Here is a 7,525-nt window from a genome sequence, read left to right as displayed (position 1 = left end):
TAAATGGTAGTGGCCACAAATTGCATAAATCTTGTGGAGAATTCTACTAGTGTGACAAATTTTTGGGAGATGACAATGTGATTTTTTACCATTTCCTTCATTCACTGCTCTAGCCTATCCATTCAAGCCCTTCTTTGGTTCTAGACATGGATATACTTCTCATTTCCCCCCCAACCTTTGGGAGTAGCTTTCATGGGGGAGGTGATGTCCCCCACTTCTAGTTAGGGATGGGATAGCTTCAAGGGTATCAAAAATGTAAGAGGGACTAGGAGGGTTGGAGACAAGCTTCTTACTATTGCAATGTTAGTGTTGATCCATCAAACCTAAAATGTTCTTCACCACATTTACTTGAGTTCTTTAGAAGGATCTTAACATTGCTTTGATACCATAATGAGAGAAAGAGAATGCAATGCTATATCTATTCAATGTGAGATAATGCCTCTAAATAGGATTTACAAATAGAAGGATTTGTATAAATTCATAATCACACAAATAAAGTGGAAATTTTATTTACAAGAACATACCTTATCTACTAATGTAATACTAAAATACACCAAAAGAATGGATAATGTAACTATATGAATGATCAATTTCTAATGTCTTTTCTCTTAAATTTATGTATAAGATTCAATTAAAGTTACAACATATTATTTGTTCATTATCTACGTTTAGTAAAACTTCATGGGAATTATTAATCATTTTAATAGTCCTTAACAATAATCATTTTAAAATTATAATAAAGGTAATATATCCTATTTCTCATGGACTATTAGCCTTTAGCATCATTTTAATATATTTTCTTTTTTCAATATGTGCAAATTGTTGGGATACTTTAGAACAACTAAGAGGGGGATGATGGTGGGGGGGGGGGGGGGGGGGGGGGGTTGTGTAAATCAGTTATCCAAGGTCAAAATGTCCTAATAAAACTTTCAGTACATAACAAAACTCATACATATATCTACTTATTATGTATCTTGCATGCATCAATTAGATCATTCACAAACTTAAACTTGAAGGTTACTATCCTAGGTCAAAATGACTTTGCAGAAATGTAAACATGAAACATAAAAGAACTATTTACACATATGACACAAGGATTTTATGTGGAAACCAATTTGGGAAAAACCAACAGTAAGATGCTACTAATTCTCACTCTTCTGAAGTGATGCCTTATGAAAGACCAACCCTGTTAAGGGTTATAATACACGATATTAGATGTGACCTAGTTAAAGGATTTCAATCACCCTTTTAGGAGTGAGGCTTGTTAGAGAACTTCAAAACATTTCATTAGAATGTCACTCAGTTAAAGGATTTACAAATGACTATTAGTTCAACCTTAATCCAAAGGATTTGTCCTAGAAATGATACAATGATTAGAAAGTAATAGTAGGACTTGATTTTGATAACAAATCACAACTCACTTATAGATTATAGATCTTTGTTTAGTCCTACATTCTTCTTGGCTTCATTCACTTCATCTCTGATAGCTTGTTCACCCTTCAAGCATTCATCTTCTTAAGCCTTACTTCTTTGCATGCCAATTCCAAACTCTATAATTCAGCCACCATATGAAAAACACCCTAGACTCCTTGTCTTCCTTTGGTTCTCACATATGTCAACTATTGCTTCAAGCCTAGTATCCCCTTATAAAGAGAATTTAGGTCTTTTTGTACTCAATAACAATCATTTATTTTAAGATTAGGTCATATTCATTAAATCTTCCCTTTTAAAAATTTTTCTCCCTCTAGAATCTTCCTTCTAAATCCTCTATGAATTTACCTCAAAATAGTTTATCTTGAATTATGTGTGTCTAGCTCATCAAGCTTATCATTTACATGCTTCACACAATCCAAGAAATCAACTTTTTCAACTCAGATTTAGTGAATTCATGATCTAACTCATAATGCTATCACTCAGCATTAACTAACCTCTAATTCTTGGTACACACTATGTTGCTTCACATCCACTAGTAGCTCACTTGACACATACTATATTTTACTATCACTTAGCACATGCTAAATTTACTTGGCACATACTATGTTCACTTAGCATACTATCTTCACTCTTCTCGACACTAACTAAATCTTTGCTTAGCTTGAACTAAGTTTTCTCATCACCATATAATCACTTGGTCAAGCTTAATAGATATAATTTTATTTTTATGTTAGTTGAGACTTAGCTAGCATATTCATCAACTTCTTCTTTAAGTGGATAAACAATACAACATGTTATCCATGTCTTACTTGGTCTAAGTACTTCTTTTCTATACCAAATAACTCAACCTTTCCTCTAGGTGCTCTTGATATCACATTTGGTTAAATCCTCTTCGTCAATCAAACAAATGATAGCATCAAACTAGACAAGCAATTATCTCACCAACAAGTAGCAAGTTTGACATCATTGAAAATATAATGATTTTTCTAGATTTTATACAAATAATCTTGTTTCAACAATCTCCCTCTTTGGCATTGATGGTAAACTAATACCAACAATAATACGTAAAAGAAAATTAATAGTTTGAATTACAATCTCTCCCTCTATTTATATGTTTCCTTCCTCTATGTAGGGTAATGTATCTTTATCAATCTTCTTCTTTCTTTGATATCTCCCTCATATTGTTTCTCTTGTCTCTATCTCATTTTCTCCCTTTGACTTTCTGACTTTCTCTACTTACTCCCTCTAAGGCAACTCCCCCTCTATCAGGGCTATTTCTCCCTCTTAGATATTTCTCACACACTTTTTGGATATCCAAATTTATCTTCCTCAATGCTATTTCTCCCTCTTTGAAAATAATGCCAAAGACTTGTCATCTCAACATGTAGATGTTAACAATTCAAGTTCTCTATCTATTACCTTACTTGTGACTAATCTTTTTTTCTATCTCTTTGATTACTTTAGGAAGCTCCTAAAGTAAGATCCATTGCATCAATTTGTAACATATTCCATTCAACTTAGTTGATGCAGGGCACTTCTTATACTTCTTAAATAGCTTTGGATAGGGTATCACCCTTAGTTTACCTCTTAGATACTCACGAGAATCCTTAGGTAAAGCTTTTGTAAATATATCAACTATCTATTCTTTTTTATTCATATATTCCATCTTCACTTCTTTGTGTTGAAATAGCTCTCTCAAGTAATGATATTTGATAGCTATATGTTTTATCTTGCTATATCATAGGGTTCCTAGATATGTTTCTTGAACTTGTATTGTCATAGTAGAGCATATCAAGTTTAGTAATTTCCTCATTCATTCCTTTAAGTAGATGTTTGATCCATACAATATTGTTACAATTCACTATAGCAGCAACATATTCAACTTTAGTAGTAGATTGTGATATGCAAATTTGTTTCTTAATTATCCATGTAACTAGTCTCTTTTTGAAGAAAAATGCTCCATCACTAGTACTTTTTATGTCATCAACATTTCTAGCCCAATCAACATTTGTATAGGCTCTCAATTAAGACTTGTCATTTTTCTTGTAGGATAGACCAAAGTCCTCTGTTCCTTTTAGACATCTCATAATCCTTTTTACAACCATCAAATGATTCTCCTTAGGATTTGCATAAAATCTTCCAATAATTCCAATAGGTAATGCAATGCTAGATCTTCTATGAGCTACATATTGCAATTTTGCCCTCATAAACATGTACAAAGTTTGGTTTACTTTAGCAAAATCATCAAACTTTGATACTTTATGTCTTATGACCATAGGTGTCCTAGCTGGTCTTGAATCCTCAATACAATTTTTTTTCAATATTTCCTTCACATACTTGGACTGAGTGATGTAAATACCATACTATATTTAATACACTTGTAGGACAACAAAAAACTTAATCTCTCTAAAAATGTACATCTTAAATTCTTGCATCATTTCATTAGAAAATGTCTTGCACAATGCATTTTATCCTCCAAATATGATATCATCAAAAACAATTTTGGCAGTAAAATACCTTTACCAGCTTTAGCCTTCAAGTATAGATTATTATTGTCATCAACTCTCTCAATACCAATCTTCACAAGATAATTATGAAATCTCTCATACCATGCTCTAGGTGTTTACTTTAAACCATATAAATCTTTGTGTAGTCTACACACCATGTTCTTGTTGTTTGCATAAAAAAATCTTTTAGGTTATTTAATGTAAACCTCTTTTTCTAGTATACCATTCAAAAATATAGATTTTGCATCCATTTGATAAAATTTGAAACCTTTATATGCAGAATAAGCAAGCAAAGTTCTTATTCCTTCCAATCTTATAATATGGCAAATGTTTCTCCATAGTCTATTCCTTATTCTTGAGCATACCCCTTGCAAACTAATAATTCTTTATTTCTTGTCACTTCACCGTTATCATCCAGTTTATTTGTATAAACCCACTTGGTTCCAATAACATTCTTGTTCTCTAGTTTGGGTACAAGTGACCAAGTTTTGTTCTTCTCAATTTTCTTAATCTCTTCTCTCACGGTTTGACTCCAGTCATCATTTTCCAATGTATCCCTAACTAATTTGGGCTCATGCATTCTTAACAGATACGTATCACTTTTGAACTTGTTTTTTGTCATAGGTCTAGCCTCTTAATCTCTAATAATTAGTGTAGTAGGTGATGTCTCTTGACATACTTTGACAATCTTGGTTTTGGTCTATTGTCTTCTATAGGTCTCTCAACTTTAGAATCATTGTGTGCTTCTCTATTTGGTAATTTGAAATTTCTTTCATGTGTACTGATCTCATTATCAGAATGTACCTTAGTTTCTATTTGTAGCTTGACACCTGAATGCAACTTGGTTCTTGAAGTAGCTCGACATTCATTGTATGTGGCTCAACAATCACTAAAACTTGTTGTTTATTTGCAACTTGGTTCATAGCTTCATCATAAATCATGTCATCATAGAAATACACAAAATACTTGTAATATTCAAGTTCTTTTGTAGGTTTAACTTTATGTACCTATTTATATTCATCAAACTTCATATTTGAACTTTCCACAACTTTGTCAGTGTTAGTATTTAAACACTTATAAGCTTTACTTCTTGTGGAATAGCCTAGGAATATATTTTCTTCACTTTTACCATCAAATTTTCCATTCCTATTATCCTTAAGAATGTATAATTTGATTGAAAATACCTTAAAATATTTTACATTGGGTGAGTATCTAGACCATATTTCAAAAGGTGTAGAATTTGTACCTTTCTTGACTTGTCCTCAGTTCAGGGTATAGATAGTTGTACTTATAGCTTCTCTCTAGTATTTAAAAGAAACATTCTTCTCCATCATGAGTTTCTATCATAGCCAATCATAGATATATTTCTTCTTTCAAAAATCTAATTTTGTGGAGGGGTTCTAGGTGTAGAAGACTATCTTTTGATTCCTCTACCATTACAAAACATCTCAAACTCATTTGATGTAAATTCTTGACCTTTGTTAGATCTTAGACATTTCAAGCTCTTTTCAATTTCCTTTTTGACTCTAGCCAAGTACCACTTAAATATTTGAAATGCATTAGATTTTTGCTTCAAAAACATAACTGTCATCATCCTACAATAATCGTCAACAAATAGGATAATGTTCTTGTAACCTTAGTAGCTTTGCACATTGATTGGTCAATATAAATCTGTATGAACTAATTCAAGAATTTCTTTTGAAAAGCCATCTTGCCTAATTGACATTGGTTACATATTTCATTTTCTAGTTTCTTCATTTTTTGCAAACCTCAACTCTCTTCATCGTACTAATACTAAACAAAATATGAAAATCAGCATGACATAGTCTTTTGTGCCATAGCCACACATCATAAAATTGTACAACTAGAAAAGTAGCATCATTCATGTCAAGGTAGAACAAATTACCTCTATTTTGATCACCATTACAAATTTGATCTCCATTAGCATCATAGATCTTGGCTTTTCTATTTCCAAACTCAACCTTACATCCAACACTATTTAGTTGTGACACACTTAGAAAATATAGTTTAGTCCTTCTACATAATAAGCATTGTCACATAGGATCTTATCTATTGACTTAATTGATACTTTTCCTTTGATAAGACATGGTGCATCTTTTCAAAATCTAACACTATTACCAACATAATGCACAAGGTAATTAAACTTACTTTTGTCTCTAGTCATGTTATTGGAACAACCATTGTCAATAATCCATTTGTCACTCTTGTTCACATAGGACACCAGTGCAGTTGCCTCATCTTCATCAGAATCATCCTACATAGCAACATAGACAACTTCATCCTCGTAGTCATCAAATTCTTCATTAGATTCATCTTTAGCAATGTAGCAGTATTTGTTTCCTTTGTCTTTGTAATCCTTGTTGTCGCATCTCTCTTTCTTTTGAATTTATCTCCACCACTATTGTTCTTATTCTTAGGACACCTTACATCAATATGACCAACTTCATTACAATTGAAACATATAATAGGCATATTACCTTTGTATTTTCCTTTGGCTCTATGAAATCTCCTAGCCAAAAATGATTTTAGATCTTCAACATTATCTTCATTTATATCACTATCACTAGAAACATGTTTGCTCTTTGTCTTTTCTCTTAGGTTCTTTTAGTGAAAAATTAGGTTTGGAAGAAGACTCAACATTTTTAGTTATGAAATTATCAAAATTAGAGAGTTCAAAGGTAGTGAATCTACCTATCAAACCTTTAGGGGTCAAATCATTACCAAGTGTGCATTTCAACTCTTGTATGATAGATCCTCTAATAGCATAGATGGGCAATAGTTATCTTATTACTTTTCTTATCATGGTCTTATCTTCAATCTTACTAGTTTCACCTCTAATAGCATTTACAAATTCATTTACTCTAGATTAGTATTGAACAATATTCTCACCTTCTTGCATTCTCATATCATCAAATTTATCTCTAAGACTTTCAAATTTGGCTCTTAGCACATTTTTGTGTCCCCCATAGATCTTTTCTATGGAAACCCACATCTTCTTAGCAGTATCACATTCCTTGATGTCATGAAACTTAGTGTAGCTTAGGGAAGATGCAATCTCTAAAATTGCATGATTGTACTCTTTCTTTTTTTAGAACCTCACCACCAGAGGCTCCAACATGGTCAACATGTTCAATAGAAATGGTAGTTTTTACATAGTTTGCAAGTCCTCCTAGATGTAGCCTCATCAAAATTTTCCACGTAGGAAATTTCTCCTTGTTAAGCTTGGGTACATCTCTTTTAGGCATTTTTATTCTTATTTTATAGTACCTACAAACTATCCCTCACAAGAAACCAATTCTTTGATACCAATTGTTGGAATACTTTAGAATAACTGAGAGGGGGCACAAATCAATTATCCAAGGTCCAAATGTCCCAATAAAACTTATCAAATCTTAACAAAACTCATACATATATCTCCTTACTATGTATCTTACATGCATCAATTAGATCATTCAAAAATTTAAACTTGTAGCTTACTATCCCAGATCAAAATCACTTTGCAAAAATGTAAACATGAAACATAACAAAATCATTCACACATATGACACAAGGATTTTACATGG

The sequence above is a fragment of the Cupressus sempervirens genome, chromosome 6 (assembly GCF_028749045.1).
Source record: "Cupressus sempervirens isolate cs-2001-9-10 chromosome 6, ASM2874904v1, whole genome shotgun sequence".
Lineage (NCBI taxonomy): Eukaryota > Viridiplantae > Streptophyta > Pinopsida > Cupressales > Cupressaceae > Cupressus > Cupressus sempervirens.
The sequence above is the reverse complement of the archived record's forward strand: the minus strand, read 5'-3'. Positions refer to the sequence as shown.